This window comes from Myxine glutinosa, chromosome 5 (assembly GCF_964187855.1).
Source record: "Myxine glutinosa chromosome 5, kmMyxGlut1.1, whole genome shotgun sequence".
Lineage (NCBI taxonomy): Eukaryota > Metazoa > Chordata > Myxini > Myxiniformes > Myxinidae > Myxine > Myxine glutinosa.
In genome coordinates this window covers 2,472,688-2,498,162 of record NC_136265.1, presented here as the reverse complement: position 1 = coordinate 2,498,162, position 25,475 = coordinate 2,472,688, and the positions used below count along the sequence as shown (strand labels likewise).

The 25,475-nt window shown below is 50.8% G+C and overlaps 2 long non-coding RNA genes across 2 annotated transcripts in view; one reads left to right on the top strand and one right to left on the bottom strand.

Moving 5' to 3' along the window:
* LOC144892193 (uncharacterized) overlaps window positions 1-25,475 on the bottom strand; it is a 477,241-nt gene that overhangs the window by 297,288 nt on the left and 154,478 nt on the right. The window lies entirely within an intron of this gene.
* Window positions 1-25,475, top strand: part of LOC144892192 (uncharacterized) — a 49,715-nt gene that overhangs the window by 22,292 nt on the left and 1,948 nt on the right. The gene's annotated exons all lie outside the window — the stretch shown is intronic.

Below are 25,475 nucleotides of genomic sequence, written 5' to 3'. Positions count from 1 at the left end.
AAACATATGGACACTGCCAGGACTTCCAGGAAAGAAGTTGGAATTTCAAACAAGGTGGATCTGGGGTGAATTAGCGGGGGTAGAAAAGATCAAGGTTTTGGATGGGGGAAGATAAGAGATGGTGGTGAACAGCTGTTTTAAAGACCTGGAGGGAGGAGTGGGATTGAAGGGAGTGAGGGAGTTTGTTCCAGAGGCGGGAGAAAAGAGGAATGAAAGAGTGAAGGTGAGCAGAGAGCCGAGATTTCGGCAGTTTAACCATCAGAGGGTTGCTGGCAGATCTTGTGCGACCTGTAGGAATATTTGGGGGACAGAGCACAGAGAGAGCTGGGGGTGCAAGGCCGGAGAGGAGTCGGTAGAAGACAGAAAGACCACCTACCTGCCTGCGGTGAGTGAGTGAAAGGCCCTCAGAGATAGCTTCATCGCGGGAGATTCCAATAATTCTGAAAGCTTTGGTTTCAACAGCGTGAAGCCGAGCTAGGTGTGAGGCAGGAGCACCGGCCCATAGGGGAGAACAGTATTCCATTGAGCTGCGGATGAAAGCCTTGTATGTGGTGAGGAGCTCAGGTGTGCCGAGGAAGGACTTCGCAGGACGGAGGATGCCCAGTCGGCGACTGGCTTTGGAGGCCAGCTTGGAAATGTGGTTTTCCCAAGAAAGATCATGGCAGATAGTGAGACCCAAAATCTTGAGCGACAGAACTTCTTGGAGAGGATTGTTGAGAAAGTAGATGGGAGGGTTGTCCAGTCGATCTTTTCGGAGAGACATAGTAAGAGTGTGAGATTTGTCAGGATTGAAAGACATGTTCCACTTGTTTGACCAGTCTGTGATTTTCCCAAGAAAGATCATGGCAGATAGTGAGACCCAAAATCTTGAGCGACAGAACTTCTTGGAGAGGATTGTTGAGAAAGTAGATGGGAGGGTTGTCCAGTCGATCTTTTCGGAGAGACATAGTAAGAGTGTGAGATTTGTCAGGATTGAAAGACATGTTCCACTTGTTTGACCAGTCTGTGATTTTGTCCAGGTCTTCAGAGAGTGAGGAGGCAGCAGACTGCCGATCTGAGGGAAGAGGAATGGAGCGGCAGAGAGTGGAGTCATCAGCAAAGAGATAGAGAGGATTTTCGAGAGAGTCAGAGAGATCATTGATGAAGACCAGAAAAAGCACGGGGCCCAGAACACTGCCTTGGGGAACTCCAGCCTGAACAGGAAGAGGAGATGAGAGAAACCCATTCAGGGCCACACGTTGACGACGACTAGAGAGGAAGTCCGCCAGCCATGCGTGGAGATTTCCATGGATACCAAAGGAGGAGAGTTTGGTGAGCAGAGCGGGGTGCCAGACCGTGTCGAAGGCACGTGATATGTCGAGGGAGACAGCTCTAATTTCCTGCTTGGCATTGAGGACCTCCATCCATTGTTGAGACAGCAGAAGCAGCATGTCCAGAGTAGAGTGACCTGGTCTGAAACCAAATTGATGATCAGAGATCAAGCCATTGGAGAAGAGGAAAGATTTCATATCCGAAGCAATGATGGATTCCATGACTTTGCTGATAATTGGGAGAAGGCTGATTGGTCTGTAGTTGCTAGGATCTGTTTTTGCACCTTTTTTGTGCAAAGCGGTGATGTTGGCTGATTTCCAAGCAGATGGCAGTTGACCTTGAGCAAAAGAGAGGGTGAAGAGAACAGAGAGAGGGTGAGATAGAGCAGCAGAGCAGGATTTTAGGACCCGTGGGCTGATGCCGTCGGGTCCAGTTGCAGAATCAGAGTCGAGGGTTGACAGAAACTTTTCCACCTTGTCAGGAGGAAAGGACACGGAGTCCAGGAGCAGCAGGGTACGACTGGGTATGGTGGGTACAGAGAGGGATGGGTTTGGGACACAAGATTTAGAGGCAAACACAGAGTTGAGGCATTCAGCTTTTTCACGTGCGGAGTCAGCTGTGTAGCCGTTTGAGGTAAGGGAGGGGATGGAGGGGGAACAAACACCAGAAACGGATTTGACCAGACGCCACCAGGATTTGGAAGAGGGAGACAGATAAGAGAGTTCGGTCTTGAGAACGGAGAGATATTGTTTCCTGGCTCTCCTGAGGGTGGACACACACTTGTTAATTAATCAATAAATTAATTAATCGATTAATCAATAAATAATTAATCGATTAAATGATGAATCGATAAATAAAAAATATCCTTGATAGCCACATCACTTGGTCACTGTCATGTCCAAATATTAGCTTCCAAGCTCAAAAGGTGCCTGAGATATTGGCCAAATGAGAAACAAAATAAATAAATGATTAATAATGAAAATAAATAAATAACAATCATTAAAAAATTAAATTATTAATCAATTCGGTCACAGAACACATAAACCACCACCATTTCATCAGAATCTGTCACTGAAAAAATATTTTTTTTTAGTAATTAATCAAATAATTAAATAATTAATCGATTAATTGATTAATTGATCAATTGATTCAATCAATCAACTGATTAATTGATTCATTAATCGCGAGATATTGGAGACGACGTCACGGATTTTCGAAGCTCCACACGGTCTCCACGTTTTCAAAGTTAAGTCTGTTCACAATTGTATTTTGTCGAAACTGTATTTATCTTTCGGTGTGTGAACCTATAGTGTGTCCCTTGGAAGTTTCTCGGTGTTTATCTTTCATAAATTAATCATTTTCTGTTTGCCGTGCCGCGTGTGAGGCCTTGCAGCCTCAGGCTTCCCCCGTCGAAGTTTGTTCCTTCCTTCGCTGGTTTTGCTAGGTTTTTTGATTTTCCCTTCTCCCGCAAACTTCACCGAACATCTACTTTGTCCGACGTTGTAACCCCCACCTCCCCCCCCCCCCCCCAAAAAAACAAACCAAAAAAAAACTTTGTTTTCAGTTTTGTTATTGCTTACTTACTTATACCGCTTACTTATAAGTCCCCCAATTTGTTATAAATGTTCATCTTTCATTAATCATCCACTTTCAAAACTCCCCCCTTGCCCCCCCTCCAAATCTCCCCCCTTGCCCCTCCCCTCCTAAACTCCCCCCTTGCCCCTCCCCTCCTAAACTCCCCCCTTGCCCCTCACCTCCAAATCTCCCCCCTTGCCCCTCCCCTCCAAATCTCCCCCCTTGCCCCTCCCCTCCTAAACTCCCCCCTTGCCCCTCCCATTCAAAACTCCCCCCCAACCCCTCCCCTTCAAATCTCCCCCCCAACCATCCCTCCCAAATTCTCCCTCCTCCCACCTCCTTCTCAAAGCTGCCTCCTCCCCACTTCGTCTCCCTTCTATCTCATACCTCCACCTCCCCCAACCTTCTACTTCCCTCTGCCTCCCCTCAAACAACCCCTGACTGTGCCTCATCCCATCACCATCAAACCTTTCGTCCTCCTCATCCTTCCCTTTGTTGTAACTCTCCTGTAATCTCTGACACACAATCAACTGCTCTTCCTACCTCCCCCTCTCATCCTTCATCTGACCATACCCCTCCCCTCCCCTGTCCTGCACCCAATGCCCCCCCTCTCTCCTCATTAACGGTATGGACCTCAAACATCCGGGGCCTTCGCTCAAACCTGACTGATCTCTCCATACAGGTTGCTTCTGACAATCCAGACTTGATCTGCTGAACAGAAACTTTCCTCCTTCAAGATGTCTCTGATTCCTTAATATCTCTTCCTGGTTACTCCCTCCTCTGGTAGGATAGACCTGAGCCTCGTCCTGGTGGTGGGGTGGCTATCTTTATCAAAAACTCTCTTCCTCACTCTCCTTGCACTGCCCTCTCTCCACCCCACCCCCAGGAGTACCTCTGGCTACGGCTTCCTCTCTGCTCCCACCTTTTGTTCATATGTGTTCTGTACCGTCCTCCAAACAGTGATGACACCATTTACATTTCGCTGTCAGACAACATGGACCAACTTCTATCAACTCATCCAAACTCTCTCTTCCTCATATGTGGCGACTTCAACTGTCATCATGCCAGCTGGCTGGGTGTGGGTTCTTCTCTCACCAGCCATGGCACCTCAGCAAAGGACTTCTGCGACTCATTGGGACTGACACAATCTGTCAATTTCCCAACCCGGATCTCAGTCAATGGAGTATCTTCTCTTCTGGACTTGGTTATGACAAACTTCCCTGCAAATGTCTGCTGCTCTTCTTCTGCTCCAATCGGTTCTTCTGATCATGTGCTTGTTAAAGTGGACATCTCTCTGGCCATTCTCAGAGACCCTCCTCAGCGCCGACGAGTCTGGCGTTTCACTCAGGCTGACTGGCACGGTCTGCAAGCAGCCATCAATCATCTGGAATGGTGTCCCATCTCTACTGCCTCTGACATAAATTCTTCCTGGGAATTCTTCCAAAGCAAACTGCTCTCTCTCTCATTAAAGCCTCAGTCATACCAGCCATTTTCAGGCCACGAATCGCCACGACCTAAGATCGGGGTGACATTCTTGGCCAGATCGTATTGGGGTCCTGGCGATTCCTGGATGATCGGGGGTGTACTTGGCAGTTCGGGTCGAGACGGGAAGCCGCCCCGACAATTTTGAACTGTTCAAAATTATCGTGGCGATTCGTGGCGTTTTTCAAACTCTTGCTGCTGGCTGGAGGGTGTCGTACGGGCGCGTGTGGGCATCGGGAAAATGGTCATGGAGTGTCTTGCGGCGGTCGGGAAACTTGGCTGCCACGATTCGCTCCGCATCCAGCAAGCACTGATACGACCGCCGTACGTCCTCACATGGACGCCGTACGACTGCCATCACAATCTTCCAAGAATTGCCACGATCCGTCCCAACCACGTTCGCGCAGCAGTACGACAACTCACGATCATTGCCGATCTCTCACGAATTAACAAGACTCTGCCAAGACTGCCGTAAGCATGCAGTAAGCACCAGTAGGTGCCAGTACGACCTGTCACAAGACCGGGTATATATAGGCGATCCCCGGCGGCGAAATCATTTCATCTCCTGATTCCAAGCTGGTCACATCGATCACATCCAAGCTGGTCACGGCGGCCGCGTGATTGTGCACGTCTTCCTGGATCCCCTCCCCCTCTTCCTGGCTGGCGGCATCATTGGAAGGCTTAGAGTTGATGATTTATATAAACGACATACAAAAATAACGTGAATTAGCGTCGTCTGAATTTTAAGATCGTAGTTAGGTCGGCGCGATTCTTGGCCGTTCTTATATAGGGCAAGGACGGCCGCCGCGCAGTCGGGCTCGGACGGGTGGGCACGTACGCGTGCGTACTGCGGTCGTAGTGGGATCGGGGCGGATCGGGGCGGATCGCGGCGAAGACGTGTGGGCACGGGCTAGGACTTGTGGAGATCTTGCCGCGCACTTGGCGGATCGGGCTTTGTCGGCGCGGCGGTCACGGCGCGATCGTACGGGAGTCGCGCAGGGGTGTTTTGGTATGACTGTGGGAAAATTTACAGCCGATCTTGCCGAAAAGTCGTGTTGGTGCGGGGAATCGCCAGATCGGGGGTGATCGGAGCGATTCGTGGCCACTCAAATCCGGTATGACTGGGGCTTAACACTCCTACAGTGAGGGTGGAAGTGTTAATATGAACCTGTATTAGTCCAGTGAAGGTAGAAGTGTTAATGTGAACCTGTATTACTCCAGTGAAGGTGGAAGTGTTAATATGAACCTGTATTACTCCAGTGAGGGTATAAGTGTTAATATGAACCTGTATTAGTCCAGTGAAGGTAGAAGTGTTAATATGAACCTGTGTTACTCCAGTGAGGGTAGAAGTGTTAATATGAACCTGTGTTACTCCAGTGAGGGTAGAAGTGTTAATATGAACCTGTGTTACTCCAGTGAGGGTAGAAGTGTTAATATGAACCTGTATTACTCCAGTGAGGGTAGAAGTGTTAATATGAACCTGTGTTACTCCAGTGAGGGTAGAAGTGTTAATATGAACCTGTGTTACTCCAGTGAGGGTACCAGTGTTAATATGAACCTGTGTTACTCCAGTGAGGGTAGAAGTGTTAATATGAACCTGTATTACTCCAGTGAGGGTACCAGTGTTAATATGAACCTGTGTTACTCCAGTGAGGGTACCAGTGTTAATATGAACCTGTGTTACTCCAGTGAGGGTAGAAGTGTTAATATGAACCTGTATTACTCCAGTGAGGGTAGAAGTGTTAATATGAACCTGTATTACTCCAGTGAGGGTACCAGTGTTAATATGAACCTGTGTTACTCCAGTGAGGGTAGAAGTGTTAATATGAACCTGAATTACTCCAGTGAGGGTAGAAGTGTTAATATGAACCTGTGTTACTCCAGTGAGGGTAGAAGTGTTAATATGAACCTGAATTACTCCAGTGAGGGTACCAGTGTTAATATGAACCTGTGTTACTCCAGTGAGGGTAGAAGTGTTAATATGAACCTGTGTTACTCCAGTGAGGGTAGAAGTGTTAATATGAACCTGTATTACTCCAGTGAGGGTACCAGTGTTAATATGAACCTGTGTTACTCCAGTGAGGGTAGAAGTGTTAATATGAACCTGTATTACTCCAGTGAAGGTACCAGTGTTAATATGAACCTGAATTACTCCAGTGAGGGTAGAAGTGTTAATATGAACCTGTATTACTCCAGTGAGGGTACCAGTGTTAATATGAACCTGTGTTACTCCAGTGAGGGTAGAAGTGTTAATATGAACCTGAATTACTCCAGTGAGGGTACCAGTGTTAATATGAACCTGTGTTACTCCAGTGAGGGTAGAAGTGTTAATATGAACCTGTATTACTCCAGTGAGGGTACCAGTGTTAATATGAACCTGTGTTACTCCAGTGAGGGTACCAGTGTTAATATGAACCTGTGTTACTCCAGTGAGGTTACCAGTGTTAATATGAACCTGTGTTACTCCAGTGAGGGTAGAAGTGTTAATATGAACCTGTGTTACTCCAGTGAGGGTACCAGTGTTAATATGAACCTGTGTTACTCCAGTGAGGGTAGAAGTGTTAATATGAACCTGAATTACTCCAGTGAGGGTAGAAGTGTTAATATGAACCTGTGTTACTCCAGTGAGGGCAGAAGTGTTAATATGAACCTGTGTTACTCCAGTGAGGGTAGAAGTGTTAATATGAACCTGTATTACTCCAGTGAGGGTAGAAGTGTTAATATGAACCTGTGTTACTCCAGTGAGGGTAGAAGTGTTAATATGAACCTGTATTACTCCAGTGAGGGTACCAGTGTTAATATGAACCTGTGTTACTCCAGTGAGGGTAGAAGTGTTAATATGAACCTGTATTACTCCAGTGAGGGTACCAGTGTTAATATGAACCTGTGTTACTCCAGTGAGGGTAGAAGTGTTAATATGAACCTGTGTTACTCCAGTGAGGGTACCAGTGTTAATATGAACCTGTGTTACTCCAGTGAGGGTAGAAGTGTTAATATGAACCTGAATTACTCCAGTGAGGGTAGAAGTGTTAATATGAACCTGTGTTACTCCAGTGAGGGTAGAAGTGTTAATATGAACCTGTGTTACTCCAGTGAGGGTAGAAGTGTTAATATGAACCTGTATTACTCCAGTGAGGGTAGAAGTGTTAATATGAACCTGTGTTACTCCAGTGAGGGTAGAAGTGTTAATATGAACCTGTATTACTCCAGTGAGGGTACCAGTGTTAATATGAACCTGTGTTACTCCAGTGAGGGTACCAGTGTTAATATGAACCTGTGTTACTCCAGTGAGGGTAGAAGTGTTAATATGAACCTGTATTACTCCAGTGAGGGTAGAAGTGTTAATATGAACCTGTATTACTCCAGTGAGGGTAGAAGTGTTAATATGAACCTGTGTTACTCCAGTGAGGGTAGAAGTGTTAATATGAACCTGAATTACTCCAGTGAGGGTAGAAGTGTTAATATGAACCTGTGTTACTCCAGTGAGGGTAGAAGTGTTAATATGAACCTGTGTTACTCCAGTGAGGGTAGAAGTGTTAATATGAACCTGTGTTACTCCAGTGAGGGTAGAAGTGTTAATATGAACCTGTGTTACTCCAGTGAGGATAGAAGTGTTAATATGAACCTGTATTACTCCAGTGAGGGTACCAGTGTTAATATGAACCTGTGTTACTCCAGTGAGGGTACCAGTGTTAATATGAACCTGTGTTACTCCAGTGAGGGTAGAAGTGTTAATATGAACCTGTATTACTCCAGTGAGGGTAGAAGTGTTAATATGAACCTGTATTACTCCAGTGAGGGTAGAAGTGTTAATATGAACCTGTATTACTCCAGTGAGGGTAGAAGTGTTAATATGAACCTGTGTTACTCCAGTGAGGGTAGAAGTGTTAATATGAACCTGAATTACTCCAGTGAGGGTAGAAGTGTTAATATGAACCTGTATTACTCCAGTGAGGGTAGAAGTGTTAATACGAACATGTATTACTCCAGTGAGGGTACCAGTGTTAATATGAACCTGTATTACTCCAGTGAGGGTAGAAGTGTTAATATGAACCTGTATTACTCCAGTGAGGGTAGAAGTGTTAATATGAACCTGTATTACTCCAGTGAGGGTACCAGTGTTAATATGAACCTGTGTTACTCCAGTGAGGGTACCAGTGTTAATATGAACCTGTGTTACTCCAGTGAGGGTAGAAGTGTTAATATGAACCTGTATTACTCCAGTGAGGGTAGAAGTGTTAATATGAACCTGTATTACTCCAGTGAGGGTACCAGTGTTAATATTGTTACAGACGCGGCTTTAGATGTTATATTGACCGAGCGGTGGTGTATTTAACCGCGTCCGAACAGTTACTCCCCGATTAAAACCCGATTCCACCCGACGTTGACCAGATCGCCCCACAGATATTCAATCGGGAAATCTCTAAAGCGACCGAAAGAGAATGAAAATGAAAAAGAAGAAGAAGAAGAATACGGAGGAAGAACAGATTTATTATACACACACAAGCAATGGATGGAAGAAGCAGTAACACAGCGAATCGTTAACTTACACTATTCATTTTTACTTAGCCCCAAGACAACGAGCAGGACAGGACGTTCACACTTACACAGGGGATAATGCAGGCAGGTAGGGCTTGAGGTGGATTGCTTGAGAGGGAGGCAAAGTCGGGAGGCCGCAGCTCGCAATTCCTCGCGGTTTTGGCGGGAAACCCTCCGTCGTGTATCCGCTGCGGTAGACGTCACACGCTGGTTCGGCACACCTGCTTCTCTTCTTGGGGTGGAGCCGTCTCCCTCCTTTCAGCGCGTCTCTCCAAAGCTGGTTTCCTTGCCGAGTACCTCTCCTCCTTGGCTTGGAGCGTTTCGCATCTCACCGATCCTCTTGGTGCAGTCTCTTTGCTCATCTCCCAAGGCCTCTCCCAAGTCATCTGGTAAAGCAGTCCCTTACAGTCGCTTTTATCACCTCGGGCGAAATCAAGCCGCCGACTCCGAGGGCACGCCTACCGGGTCGCTCACCGCGGTGTTGATTGGCTGTTAGGGCTGGTTCACTCCTTCCCTCTTATGACGAGGTGGAGACACGCCTTTCTTCCCCAACCCTACCTCGTGGCCAATGGTGGTTTGAAGAAAACCGCCCAAAATGCGGAAGGCAATTGGAAGGGAGGTTTTGGGGAAATTGGAAGGGCCTACGCTTATTTTGTTTGATACAATGCAAAGTCAATCTAGTGGGAAACACATATTTAGCCTACATGGAATAAGGAAATACACTATTTAAAAGATATATCGTGACCTGCGTGTAAGTTTCATGGAATTAACTAGGAGGCCGACTGCGACCATTATTTACATTAACAGGGTGTTACCGTACCTTTTGTAACGTTCACATTGTAACGTTTCCACATTCGTTACACTATGAACCTGTGTTACTCCAGTGAGGGTACCAGTGTTAATATGAACCTGTGTTACTCCAGTGAGGGTAGAACTGTTAATATGAACCTGTGTTACTCCAGTGAGGGTAGAAGTGTTAATATGAACCTGTATTACTCCAGTGAGGGTACCAGTGTTAATATGAACCTGTGTTACTCCAGTGAGGGTACCAGTGTTAATATGAACCTGTATTACTCCAGTGAGGGTAGAAGTGTTAATCTGAACCTGTGTTACTCCAGTGAAGGTAGAAGTGTTAATATGAACCTGTATTACTCCAGTGAGGGTAGAAGTGTTAATATGAACCTGTGTTACTCCAGTGAGGGTAGAAGTGTTAATATGAACCTGTATTACTCCAGTGAGGGTAGAAGTGTTAATATGAACCTGTATTACTCCAGTGAGGGTAGAAGTGTTAATATGAACCTGTATTACTCCAGTGAGGATAGAAGTGTTAATATGAACCTGTATTACTCCAGTGAGGGTAGAAGTGTTAATATGAACCTGTGTTACTCCAGTGAGGGTACCAGTGTTAATATGAACCTGTGTTACTCCAGTGAGGGTAGAAGTGTTAATATGAACCTGTATTACTCCAGTGAGGGTAGAAGTGTTAATATTGTTACAGACGCGGTTTTAGATGTTAGTTTACCGAGCGGTTTGGTATTACCGCGTCCGAACAGTTACTCCCCGATTAGAACCCGATCCCGCCCGACGTTGACCAAATCGCGCTATGCTAAATCAATGAAGGAAAGGACACAACGGCTGGGATTAATGAAACGACACAAGGGGGTACAGTTCTCAAGACCTCCGGAGGAGGATATAATTGGTGATGCAGAATAGGGGTAGATTACAGGGTAAGAGGTAAAGCACAGAAAAGATGGGCACTTAGACACAGTCTTATCTATCCCCGACAGACCACAGACAAACGGGACAAGACTGACTTACACGGGGATTGATGGCAGGGAAGGACAGGCAGTCGATAGCACAAGGTGCACCTTGGCTCAGGGGCAGAATCAACACGGTCCGGTCCAGAGATGCGGGGAGGTATTTCAGCGCTCGGAGGTGGCGTCTTCTCTCTCCAAGCTGAGGGCGCATCTGACGTCACCTCCCTCTTCCTGCGCATGCTCAGCGGGGAGTGACACGCCCTCGGCTCGTTGTCTCTGCCCCAGATGGAATCGGTCCGCCGCTTCTATTGGGTGCGGGGGGTTACCGGGCTCCGCCCTTGACGAGGTGCTGACAGCGAGCCCCTGCGTGGTAACCCCGTCGGAGCACATGTTCAATGGCGGCTAACCAAGCCGGAGTGAGGACGCACACTCCCCGCGCCGCCGCCGCCGCTGTTGTTGTTGTTGTTGTTGTACCATGAGGAAGAGCTGCGGTGAGGTATTGGGAGGTCCTAAACTTTCTAACGGTGCCATACAATCACATTCTAGTGCAACGAAGAGTCAGAATTAATGGAAACGAGTCCTTAACTGACATAGACTAAGAATAACTAGCAAGATGTCCTATAGTTGTCTACGTGAGATGCGGTGGACCTGGATGCGACATTTAATGGGGGAAATACGGGAAGGTCGGGTCTACAGAGTGTTGTTTACAGAAAATGGGACTAGGGAATGGGGGATTGGGGATAGTTGGGAAGTATTGGGGAAATAGGGGAATATTTACAAGCGGATATGGATGGAGGCCAATCTCATATCCGCAACATTGCACCCTTCTCTACCTCGGGGCGTCCCGACCCGATAAATTTTTACCTACGTTAGTGTGGCACTCAGATGTAGTTCCCTCTACTATTAACTCAACCCTGAGTGCGACAGTTTTACAGATGTTCACAAATGAGTAAATATGTCCCCCTGCGACGTTGCACCCTTCTCCTCACAGAAACACACCCACAGGATAACCGAATCGCGGAAAGAATCCTCAAACTAAACATACAGCCGGTAGGGAGCATCATTTATACAAGACTGATATTTACACTACGATCCAGGACCTGTTCTTTGAGGAACACATGCAGATGTTATGCATAGAGAGAGAGCACGCATGCCAGCATCGATACACCAACCCACGAGTGCTCTGTGGCCCTACGGCCTTTAATAATGTGCAGAGCACCCCATCCAAGCACCAAAAGCACCACCCCATACATACAGTCAGCACCATCCGGTGCACCAATAAAGTGTTCATAGTCACCGGTGGTGTCGCAGCCGGCCGATGTTCTGCCGCTGGTCTTGCCTTCATGTGGTGTACTTGGCCTTCTGGCTTCTTTAAAGATAAAGAAAGGCGCCAACCGCGTCCATTTCTAAATTGTGGCCGTCAGGGGGCCAACTAAAAGTGGTTCACCTGTATGGCATAGGTGCCACGTTGACCCATAGGTCAATCCACGGGTGGTGCTTGCCCGCAGAAGAACTGCGGTCCATGGTGGGCGGCCACAAAAATTGCGGTCCATATGGTGTATCGATCCAGGCAGCAAGCAGCGAAAGTACAGGCCCACAACTGCAGAGCCAGCACCTCTCTCTCCTCTCTCTATGCCCCAAAGCCAGATCCTCGGAGGTGGGAGACAAAAAGAAGACAAGTGAGTAAGGTGGTAAGGGCGCAAAAGTGCATGCAATACAAGGTAATGCACACTGGGGGCACATGGGAACCAGGTGAGACAGGTACGTTCCTACCGTACGCCCCCCCCCCCCACCAGGTAACCTACATTGCCCCTCCCTTACCCCTTACTGTATCCACAAAACACAACACTATCCATAAACATCTACTTTACACATCAACAAACGTCCCTACTGTCTTCCCCGTTCCTCCCATAAACCAAATTCGTCTTCTCTCCCTCCTAACCAATCAAATTTGCCATTTCCAACTCTCATCAAAATTTACCATCTCCAACTCAACATCAAAATTTGCCATCACCAATTCATCATCAGTCCCTCCTAAGGAGGGAGAGATGGAATCACCCCAATGTCTCATCCACGTCGTGATCCGTCTCACAAATCCACACAGCAATTCTCACTTCCTGCAACACAAAACAAAGAAAACACAGGTGTGGAGTCATCATCATCACCTCAGGTAAGTGGCTGCGTATGGTGCGACAGGTTCGTCAATCCTAACTATTTCCTAAATGACTTTAACAACTTTACATTACCCGGGGTCTTTCCCTGCCAATCCATTGGCCAACTTACACTATGGGTTCTAAAAACCAATTCCCATTGACCAAACTGTGGTGCTTCTCAATTTGGGGTCTCACTCCCCCGATTCAACACTCGGTGCTCTCGCACAATTTCTGGGCTGTGACGTGTAGCTCTCCCAGCAGGTCTACCCACCTGCACACCTCCACCACTGTAGTTGCCACCCGAGCTTACCTAGCTCCTCACCCTAACCTAACTAACTGGGGAAGGCCCTCTCGCACTCTCACCCCCTCAGTGCCCTCCCTGGCACGGGCTGCCCGATCCACACCCGGGATCCTCAGGCACCCACTGACACTAACGGCTCCCAGAGCCCACCTGCGGCCTCACCTGGCCGACATCCTCACAGTGGTGGAGTGCCCAAACCAACTACACACACTAACAGGCTACACGCCCAGCCATTTCCACAACACTAATGCACCCATCCACAATACCATTCTGCAACCGCACCACAAATGCCAATATCCAACCACAATTTACCTATACCCTCTACCTAACACTTACACTACCCGCCCCGGGTACTCGTGAAAAGGGGTCCACTCTTCCCCCATCCACACCTTCGCACCATGCACACCACTCCGTACCACTTACTCCATGTATTCCACACACCTGTACTTGCACACCTGTGCTCTCACACCTGGTGCCACCTGCACCCTTCTCTCCCCAAGCGCATTCGCGCTGATCCACAACACTCACTACTCATACACTGCTCCACACACCTGTCCAGTTGCACACCTGTGCAATCACACCTGTTCAATTCTCAACCACACGGCATCATCTCATCTAACTACTCCCCTCTGAAACTTGCGCTTCCCAGTCGTCCCTTTAAACTATTGCGCTCCCTCGTCATTATCATCCACTCTAATCTACCTGTGTCCCCACTACAGGTATCAGTCACTAACTAATCTTAACGTTACCTAATGTCATCTCTAGATCCCTAACAATATAACCTCACCCACCCGGGCTAGTTTTCACTGCCATACACCCCATAATCTAGTGCGCATTTGCCCCAGTCATGGGAAGGGTGGCAGGGATGCCACCCTTACCCACCAGGCCCATCGCTCATCAATCCCCCAGTCCTCTGGCACTAATAAGCCCCCCTTATTCAGAGGTACTGGGTCCCGCCTCGGCATCTAAAGCCGAGGCAATCCACGGGGGCGCCTGCTCGCCGGTGTAAGGCCTTCTAGTTTCCCGGGGTCTGGCGGGGGGGTGTCTGGGGTCGGCTAACCCGCTCCCCCCTGGGCGGAGTTAAGGACCTCAACCGCCGGGGATCATCCCGGCGCGTGGCTCGACAGTGCCGCGCCAGGTGACCCAGACGGTTGCAGGTATAGCACCTCACCTGATAAGGTGCTTGTCTCCGGAATTCCAAATTTTCCCCCCTGAAGGTCCGAATTGGATTACCCGCTCGTGGTCCACCGCGGGCCACCTCCGGGGCCGCCTGCCATGGTCCAGGTCCCGCCAGGCGCTGGTCCACCAGCCTCCGGACCATGCCCGCCAGGTCAGGACTCACGTCGGGGGCGGGCCCCCTAAGGGGTCCGCCCTCCATCGGGGGTCCCACCTGGCGGACCGCCATTGCGTGACGCTCGCTCCCCCGGGCCAGGGGCCTCGCTGCTTCCCAACGGGCCGCAGCGTCAGCCGCCTGGCTCAGAGTCTGCGGGCGCCACATGGCGAGCTGTTGCCGGAGCTCAATATCCGGGAGGGCCTGGATAAAATGGTCCAGCGCCAGGCTTTCCCGGGAATCCGCTGCCATGCTAGCATGTGCGATCCCCACTGCGCGGCGAATGTCGTGGGCAAGTTCCCCGATGGCTTCCTGGGGCTTGCGTTTTCGCAGCGCGAGCTGAGCTTTAACAAGCTCGCTCTGCTGTTCAACGCCGAATCGATTAATTAGGGCGTCGCGGAGGGCTGGCAGGGTGAGAGCACCCGGTGGTAATGCCGTCAGCACCTCCGCCGCCGCGCCGCGCAATGCGGCCACCAGGTGTACTCCACCTTCGTCCTCACCCCAACCGTTGCCCTTACACACACAGTCAAACTGCGCCAGGTACGCGCGTAGATCACTCTTGCCGTCATACGGCGCGAGTGGGACCTTGTGGGACCACCTCGTATGCGAGTCGTTGCCCGCCTGCCGGACCCCGTGCGTCGCCCCTTGCGGGGTCAGCGCGGGGCCGAACCGGCCGGGCCCCCACAGTACATTACCCCCAAGGGGCTCTCGTGCCTCCCCTGTCCCTCTAAAAACTACCCCTGTTGGTGTCGATGCATGGGTCACACTTCCGCAACCCGCTACCCATTCCATACCACCACTACCTTGCTCACCCACACCTCGCACCTCTCCCATCACCGGACCCTCTCGCTCGCACCCTCGTTCCATACCCTCCGGACCAGCCATACACCTCACTCTTGGCCTCTCACGAACATCCGGGTCTATCTCGACCCCCAAGCTTATTAAATCACCTGGCGCATCATACGCACGACCATATTGGTCACCACTTACACCGGGTCCTCTTTCTCTTCGCCTCTCCTCCATCACCTGCGAATCCCTCATCCGGTTAATGAGCACATCATCACGATCCGAACACAGACTTTGGACCAATTCTTTTACTTCCTCCTTTATCTCTTTCTTATCCTCTCTCCGTCGCTTCTTAATTTCGCTCACCCCTTCTTCCACTTCTTCTAATTTCTGCTTCACCTCCTTCATCTCCTCGTGCGCCCCTTTAAGTTCTTCCTCTAACTCCACTTTATTTTTTTATATGGGCTCCCGCACCTCCCGCTCTTTAACCTCCATCACCTCTACCACCTTGTTCATTTTCCTCGTCAGGTCCTCATGTACCGTCTGACACTCTTTTTTAATTACCCCTACGTCCTTTTTCATCTCCTTCTGTGTCGATTTTAAACCCTCTATTACCGCTGTGTTCTTCTTTACCTGTTCCCCCAACTCCTTTTGTCCCACTGTCAGTTGTTCTACTCCCAGCGTCAACTCCTCTATGCCCCCTTGTAACTTTACAGTCCCCTTTCTCACCTCCTTCTCCATGCGCTCCTTACAGTGCCTCACCTCCTCGCGCACTCCTCCGACCTCCTCACTCACACCTCTTCTGATCTCTTCTCCCATCACTTGCATCTCCTGCCCAGATGCCACCCTCATCTGCTCCATTTCCTCCCTGTGAGCATCCAATTTAGTTTCTACCCCCATTCTGACCCCCTCTATCTGCTGCCCCATTTGTTTAACTTCTCTCTCCGCTTGGTCCCTCATGTCCCTCAATTTGCCTTCCATACTGTTTTCTAACCCCTCTAACCCCTTTTGCATCCCTTCCATTTGATTCTCTTGAGCGGCCATTCTGTTTTCTACCCCCATTAACCCCTCCTGTATTTCCCCTAATCTATTGTCTAATCCCTCTATTCTACTCCCTAACCCTCCGATCTGGGCCCCCATGTCCTCCCTCAATTTCTCGCTATTGGACCCCATCCTTTGTTCTAACCATTGGCTATTGGCCCCCATGTCCTCCCTCAATTTCTCGCTATTGGACCCCATTACCCCCATTTGCTCACTCTGAGCCTCTATACTGTTTTTCAAACCTCCAATTTGGTCTCCCATTTGTCCCATAAGGGCCCTCATTTGCAGGAAAAAAAGGTTCGAATCCACCAACGGCGCTGCTACGGTCGCGGGCGCGGTCGCCGTGGCCATGTGCGAGGCGCCATTTTGCGCGCCTGCCACCCTCACTGCTTCGCTCTCCTCATGTCCCTCAATTTGGTCCTGGATCGACCCTGCCTCACTCTCCTCTACCGGAACCCAGCCGTCTTGATCCGCCATAGCGCGACTTTCAAAATTCGGGTTTTTTTTTTTTTTTTGTAAAACAAAATCAAATTTCGCCGTTAATAATTTCGAGCGCGTGAAGCGCGCTTCGGGTCCGATCTCACTTCCCGACACCAATTGTTACAGACGCGGTTTTAGATGTTAGTTTACCGAGCGGTTTGGTATTACCGCGTCCGAACAGTTACTCCCCGATTAGAACCCTATCCCGCCCGACGTTGACCAAATCGCGCTATGCTAAATCAATGAAGGAAAGGACACAACGGCTGGGATTAATGAAACGACACAAGGGGGTACAGTTCTCAAGACCTCCGGAGGAGGATATAATTGGTGATGCAGAAAAGGGGTAGATTACAGGGTAAGAGGTAAAGCACAGAAAAGATGGGCACTTAGACACAGTCTTATCTATCCCCGACAGACCACAGACAAACGGGACAAGACTGACTTACACGGGGATTGATGGCAGGGAAGGACAGGCTGTCGATAGCACAAGGTGCACCTTGGCTCAGGGGCAGAATCAACACGGTCCGGTCCAGAGATGCGGGGAGGTATTTCAGCGCTCGGAGGTGGCGTCTTCTCTCTCCAAGCTGAGGGCGCATCTGACGTCACCTCCCTCTTCCTGCGCATGCTCAGCGGGGAGTGACACGCCCTCGGCTCGTTGTCTCCGCCCCAGATGGAATCGGTCCGCCGCTTCTATTGGGTGCGGGGGGTTACCGGGCTCCGCCCTTGACGAGGAGCTGACAGCGAGCCCCTGCGTGGTAACCCCGTCGGAGCACATGTTCAATGGCGGCTAACCAAGCCGGAGTGAGGACGCACACTCCCCGCGCCGCCGCCGCTGTTGTTGTTGTTGTTGTTGTTGTTGTACCATGAGGAAGAGCTGCGGGGAGGTATTGGGAGGTCCTAAACTTTCTAACGGTGCCATACAATCACATTCTGGTGCAACGAAGAGTCAGAATTAATGGAAACGAGTCCTTAACTGACATAGACTAAGAATAACTAGCAAGATGTCCTATAGTTGTCTACGTGAGATGCGGTGGACCTAGATGCGACATTTAATGGGGGAAATACGGGAAGGTCGGGTCTACAGAGTGTTGTTTACAGAAAATGGGACTAGGGAATGGGGGATTGGGGATAGTTGGGAAGTATTGGGGAAATAGGGGAATATTTACAAGCGGATATGGATGGAGGCCAATCTCATATCCGCAACAATATGAACCTGTATTACTCCAGTGAAGGTAGAAATGTTAATATGAACGTGTGTTACTCCAGTGAGGGTAGAAGTGTTAATATGAACCTGTGTTACTCCAGTGAGGGTAGAAGTGTTAATATGAACCTGTATTAGTCCAGTGAAGGTAGAAGTGTTAATATGAACCTGAATTACTCCAGTGAGGGTAGAAGTGTTAATATGATCCTGTATTACTCCAGTGAGGGTAGAAGTGTTAATATGAACCTGTATTACTCCAGTGAGGGTAGAAGTGTTAATATGAACCTGTATTACTCCAGTGAGGGTAGAAGTGTTAATATGAACCTGTATTACTCCAGTGAGGGTAGAAGTGTTAATATGATCCTGTATTACTCCAGTGAGGGTAGAAGTGTTCATATGAACCTGAATTACTCCAGTGAGGGTAGAAGTGTTAATATGATCCTGTATTACTCTAGTGAGGGTAGAAGTGTTAATATGATCCTGTATTACTCCAGTGAGGGTAGAAGTGTTAATATGATCCTGTATTAGTCCAGTGAGGGTAGAAGTGTTAATATGATCCTGTATTACTCCAGTGAGGGTAGAAGTGTTAATATGAACCTGTATTACTCCAGTGAGGGTAGAAGTGTTAATATGAACCTGTATTACTCCAGTGAGGGTAGAAGTGTTAATATGATCCTGTATTACTCCAGTGAGGGTAGAAGTGTTAATATGAACCTGTATTACTCTAGTGAGGGTAGAAGTGTTAATATGAACCTGTATTACTCCAGTGAGGGTAGAAGTGTTAATATGAACCTGTATTACTCTAGTGAGGGTAGAAGTGTTAATATGAACCTGTATTAGTCCAGTGAGGGTAGAAGTGTTAATATGATCCTGTATTACTCTAGTGAGGGTAGAAGTGTTAATATGATCCTGTATTACTCTAGTGAGGGTAGAAGTGTTAATATGATCCTGTATTAGTCCAGTGAGGGTAGAAGTGTTAATATGATCCTGTATTACTCTAGTGAGGGTAGAAGTGTTAATATGATCCTGTATTACTCCAGTGAGGGTAGAAGTGTTAATATGATCCTGTATTACTCTAGTGAGGGTAGAAGTGTTAATATGAACCTGTATTACTCCAGTGAGGGTAGAAGTGTTAATATGAACCTGTATTACTCCAGTGAGGGTAGAAGTGTTAATATGAACCTGTATTACTCCAGTGAGGGTAGAAGTGTTAATATGAACCTGTATTACTCCAGTGAGGGTAGAAGTGTTAATATGAACCTGTATTACTCCAGTGAGGGTACCAGTGTTAATATGAACCTGTATTACTCCAGTGAGGGTAGAAGTGTTAATATGAACCTGTATTACTCCAGTGAAGGTAGAAGTGTTAATATGAACCTGTATTACTCCAGTGAGGGTAGAAGTGTTAATATGATCCTGTATTACTCCAGTGAGGGTAGAAGTGTTAATATGAACCTGTATTACTCTAGTGAGGGTAGAAGTGTTAATATGAACCTGTATTACTCCAGTGAGGGTAGAAGTGTTAATATGATCCTGTATTACTCCAGTGAGGGTAGAAGTGTTAATATGATCCTGTATTACTCCAGTGAGGGTAGAAGTGTTAATATGATCCTGTATTACTCCAGTGAGGGTAGAAGTGTTAATATGAACCTGTATTAGTCCAGTGAGGGTAGAAGTGTTAATATGAACCTGTATTACTCCAGTGAGGGTAGAAGTGTTAATATGAACCTGTATTACTCCAGTGAGGGTAGAAGTGTTAATATGATCCTGTATTAGTCCAGTGAGGGTAGAAGTGTTAATATGAACCTGTATTACTCCAGTGAAGGTAGAAGTGTTAATATGAACCTGTATTACTCCAGTGAGGGTAGAAGTGTTAATATGATCCTGTAGCGGCTGCCGCTGAGTTTTCACAATCGCCTTGCACCTATCAAGGACGCGGAGCGATCACCATGCCGGGCTCGTCCAGGACGCCCAGGCCCGCGCTCAACTTGCCAGGCCGCAGCCAGGACGCTGGGCCACGCCCCCTGGCGCCGGGCCTGGGCAAACCCCCTGGCGGAATAGATATATATTGCTGACTGATAAACGGTTTTTCAGAGTGCCTGAGTGTTTGATTTCATTAAAGCAACTCAGATGAATTCTAGCTTTTTGTCGCGTCCATTCTTCCGATCGACGTGGGAGCCCCGGCTCCTTCATTGGTGACCTATCGACATGGACACGGCAGTCGCCCTTAAACTGCCTACCTTCTGGGAGGCTCACGCGGCGGTTTGGTTCGCACAGGCGGAGTCCCTGTTCGCCCTGCGAGGCATCACGGCCGACGACACCCGCTTCCACCATGTGGTAGCTGCGCTCGGGTCGGTTACCGCGGCCCGCGCCCTGAGCCTCCTCGAAAGCCCGCCAGCCGCTGACAAATACGGCGCGATTAAGAAGCTGCTCCTCGATGCTTTCGCCCTCCCATCGGCGGAACGCGCACGGCGCCTGCTCGATCTGCCTGAGCTCGGCGACACGCGCCCTTCCGAGCGCATGGACTACATGCTTTCACTGCTCGGCGAGCACTCTCCGGCATTCCTGTTCCGGGAGCTGTTCTTCCGTCAGCTGCCTAACCCGGTACGCCTCGCCCTGGCAAGCACGACGATCACAGATCCCCGGGCCCTTGCCAGAGAAGCCGACAAGATCTCCGCCGCAGGACAGCGCATCGTAGCGGCGACATGGGACCCACCGCCGTCCGACGCAACACCCAGGGCGCCCGAGCACCCGGCACGGTCGACGGCCGAACTGCCGACGCCATTGGCGGCCGCTCTACCGAGCCGACCACCTCCGGCACGACGACCGAGGCCTCCACCTGACCAAGCGTGGTGTTACTATCATGCCAGGTTCGGACAGAAGGCCCGGACATGCCGACCCCCGTGCACCTTCGGCAGGCCGGGAAACGGCCGGGCCGGCGTTCATTACCAGCCATGAGCGCCGGCCACACGGGCAACTTACTGTTCATCACGGATAAAGCGTCCGGACGGCGCTTCCTGTGCGACACCGGCGCCCAACTGAGCGTCATACCCGCCTCTGACCAGGACAGGCAATCCGCGGTTTGCGGCCCCTCCTTAGTTGCGGCCAACGGATCGACTATCCGCACCTTCGGCCCGCGCAACGTCACCCTCTGCTTCGGCGGCCAACGCTTTGCTTGGACGTTTGTAACCGCCAACGTGCCCGTGGCTCTGCTAGGCGCCGACTTCCTCTGCGCACACGGACTGCTGGTGGACGTCCAACGGCGTCGTTTAATCAACGCTGAAACCTTCAGCTCCCTGGTATGCACATTGAGCAGCTCCGCGCCGACCGAGCTGGCATGCGCCGTCCCGGCGGCGAACGAGTTTGCTCGCCTGCTCACGGAGTTCCCGGCCCTCACGCGGCCGACGTTTTCGGCCGTCGCAGTACGGCATGGGATCGAGCACCACATACCAACCACGGGCCCGCCGGTCTACGCCAGGGCCCGCCGCCTCGACCCAGCCAAGCTCGCCGTAGCGAAGGCCGAATTCGACGCGTTGGAGCACCTCGGCATCGTGCGGCGCTCCGATAGCGCGTGGGCCTCGCCACTGCACATCGTGCCAAAGCCGGGGGGTGGATGGCGCCCGTGTGGCGACTACCGCCGTCTCAATGACGCTACCACCCCCGACAGGTACCCGATCCCGCATATCCAAGACTTCTCCACCCGTCTGGCGGGACGGGTCATTTTTTCGAAAATTGACCTCATACGGGGATATCACCAGGTACCTGTCAGGGCGGCCGACGTCCCTAAAACGGCAGTCATCACGCCGTTCGGCTTATTCGAATTCTTGCGGATGCCGTTTGGTCTCAAGAACGCGGCTCAGGCGTTCCAGCGCTTGATGGACGGCGTGCTGCGTGACCTGCCGTTCCTTTTCGTTTACCTGGACGACATCCTCGTCGCCAGCACGTCCCGGGCCGAGCACCTCCTCCACCTCCGGACGCTGTTCGAGCGCCTCAGCGAGCACGGCCTCATCGTCAACCCGGCCAAATGCCACTTCGGCACGACGGCCGTTGATTTTTTGGGCCATCACATCACCAAGAACGGGGCCGTGCCGCTGCCAACCAAGGTCGAGGCCATCACCACGTTCCCGCGTCCCCGCACCATAAAGGCCCTGCAGGAATTCCTGGGAATGGTGAATTTTTATCACCGCTTCGTGCCCCGCGCTGCTCAGCTCATGCGGCCCCTCTACGAAGCCCTCCGAGGCATGCCGGCCAAGCACGACATCGCCTGGTCCGCAGCAATGGATGCGGCCTTCCAAGGCTCAAAGCGGGCCCTCGCCGACGCAACACTGCTCGCTCACCCGGTGCTCAACGCTCCCATCGCCCTCACCACGGATGCCTCCGACTACGCGGTGGGCGCCGTACATGAGCAATGGGTGAACGGGGTTTGGCAGCCACTCGCTTTTTTCAGCCGGCAGCTCCGGCCGAACGAGCTCAAATACAGCACGTTTGACCGGGAGCTCCTCGGTCTACACCTGGCCGTCCGCCATTTCCGCCACCTCCTGGAGGGCCGACCTTTCACGGCGTTCGTCGACCACAAGCCGTTGGTTTACGCCATGGCCAAGGTCACGGAGCCATGGTCGGCCCGCCAACAGCGCCACCTCTCCGCCGTGTCGGAGTTTACCACGGACATCCGGCACGTCGCCGGCAAAAACAACGCCGTGGCCGACTGTCTTTCCCGGGCCAGCGCGAACGCGGTCCACCTGGGCGTGGATTTTGCGCTTATGGCGGCGGACCAAACCACCGACACCACGGTGCAAGCCCTCCGGGCGGCGGACACGGGCCTCCGCCTGGCCGACATCCCCTGCGCGGACACTGTCCTGCTCTGCGACGTCTCCCAAGGCCAGCCTCGCCCCATCGTGCCCGTCGCCTGGCAACGCCGCATCTTCGCCTCCCTCCACGGCCTTTCCCACCCGGGCCGGAAAGCTTCCCAGAAGCTGGTGTCGGCGCGTTTCGTCTGGCACGGCCTTCGTCGGGACGTCCGCGATTGGACCAGCGCCTGCACGGCCTGCCAACGGGCCAAGGTCCACCGACACACCCAGGCCCCGCTGGCACCTTTCAACGTGCCCGAACGACGTTTCGACCACGTCAACGTGGATCTGGTGGGCCCCCTCCCCCCATCACGGGGGTTCACACACCTGCTCACCATGGTGGACAGGACCACCAGGTGGCCGGAGGCCGTTCCCCTCGTCTCCACCACCACCGCCGACGTGGCGCAGGCTTTCATCGCCACCTGGGTCGCCCGCTTCGGCGCACCGGCGGACATCTCGTCAGACCGCGGTCCACAGTTCACCTCCGAGCTGTGGGGCGCGGTCGCCCGCAACCTGGGGATCAAGCTCCACCGTACTACGGCCTACCACCCCCAAGCAAACGAGTTGTGCGAGCGATTCCACCGCTCCATGAAGGCCGCGCTCATGGCCGGCCTTCAAGACGTCGGGTGGGCCGACCGGCTGCCGTGGGTCCTTTTGGGCCTTCGCACGGCCCCCAAGGAGGACCTCCAGGCATCCACCGCCGAGCTTGTCTATGGCCAGGTGCTACGCGTCCCTGGCGAATTTGTGCCCGACGCTACCAGTCCCTGGTCCGCAGCTCACCAGCGATCGGACCTCCAGGAGGCCGCCCGACGGTTTGCCCCCGTGCCAACATCCCACCACGGTGACCCCCAGTCCTACGTCCCCCCAGCACTCCGCACAGCGGAGTATGTTTTTGTGCGTCACGACGCACATCGGTGGCCACTCCAGCCGCCGTACGACGGGCCCTTCCGGGTGCTGCGACGGGACGACAAGTCGTTCGTCATCGACATCGGCGGCAGGTCGGACCGGATTGCTGTGGACCGCCTCAAGCCGGCGCACTTGGACGTCGACCACCCACCACGGGTGGCCCTTCCGCCGCGGCGAGGCCGTCCCCCGTCCACGGTGCCCCCCACTCGACCGCCCACCACCTCACCGGACCCCCTCCCACGACCCGCCAGGGGTCGCTTCGGCCGGGTCATCAGGACCCCCCTCAAATTGACCCTGCCGGTGCAAGTCGATTCTGGGGGGACGTGTGTAGCGGCTGCCGCTGAGTTTTCACAATCGCCTTGCACCTATCAAGGACGCGGAGCGATCACCATGCCGGGCTCGTCCAGGACGCCCAGGCCCGCGCTCAACTTGCCAGGCCGCAGCCAGGACGCTGGGCCACGCCCCCTGGCGCCGGGCCTGGGCAAACCCCCTGGCGGAATAGATATATATTGCTGACTGATAAACGGTTTTTCAGAGTGCCTGAGTGTTTGATTTCATTAAAGCAACTCAGATGAATTCTAGCTTTTTGTCGCGTCCATTCTTCCGATCGACGTGGGAGCCCCGGCTCCTTCAATCCTGTATTACTCCAGTGAGGGTAGAAGTGTTAATATGAACCTGTATTACTCCAGTGAAGGTAGAAGTGTTAATATGAACCTGTATTACTCCAGTGAGGGTAGAAGTGTTAATATGAACCTGTATTACTCTAGTGAGGGTAGAAGTGTTAATATGAACCTGTATTACTCTAGTGAGGGTAGAAGTGTTAATATGAACCTGTATTACTCCAGTGAGGGTAGAAGTGTTAATATGAACCTGTATTACTCCAGTGAGGGTAGAAGTGTTAATATGATCCTGTATTACTCCAGTGAGGGTAGAAGTGTTAATATGATCCTGTATTACTCCAGTGAGGGTAGAAGTGTTAATATGATCCTGTATTACTCCAGTGAGGGTAGAAGTGTTAATATGATCCTGTATTACTCCAGTGAGGGTAGAAGTGTTAATATGAACCTGTATTACTCCAGTGAGGGTAGAAGTGTTAATATGAACCTGTATTAGTCCAGTGAGGGTAGAAGTGTTAATATGAACCTGTATTAGTCCAGTGAGGGTAGAAGTGTTAATATGAACCTGTATTACTCCAGTGAGGGTAGAAGTGTTAATATGAACCTGTATTACTCCAGTGAGGGTAGAAGTGTTAATATGAACCTGTATTAGTCCAGTGAGGGTAGAAGTGTTAATATGAACCTGTATTACTCCAGTGAGGGTAGAAGTGTTAATATGAACCTGTATTACTCCAGTGAGGGTAGAAGTGTTAATATGAACCTGTATTAGTCCAGTGAGGGTAGAAGTGTTAATATGAACCTGTATTACTCCAGTGAGGGTAGAAGTGTTAATATGAACCTGTGTTACTCCAGTGAGGGTAGAAGTGTTAATATGAACCTGTATTACTCCAGTGAGGGTAGAAGTGTTAATATGAACCTGTATTACTCCAGTGAGGGTAGAAGTGTTAATATGAACCTGTATTAGTCCAGTGAGGGTAGAAGTGTTAATATGAACCTGTATTAGTCCAGTGAGGGTAGAAGTGTTAATATGAACCTGTATTCGTCCAGTGAGGGTAGAAGTGTTAATATGAACCTGTATTACTCCAGTGAAGGTAGAAGTGTTAATATGAACCTGTATTACTCCAGTGAAGGTAGAAGTGTTAATATGAA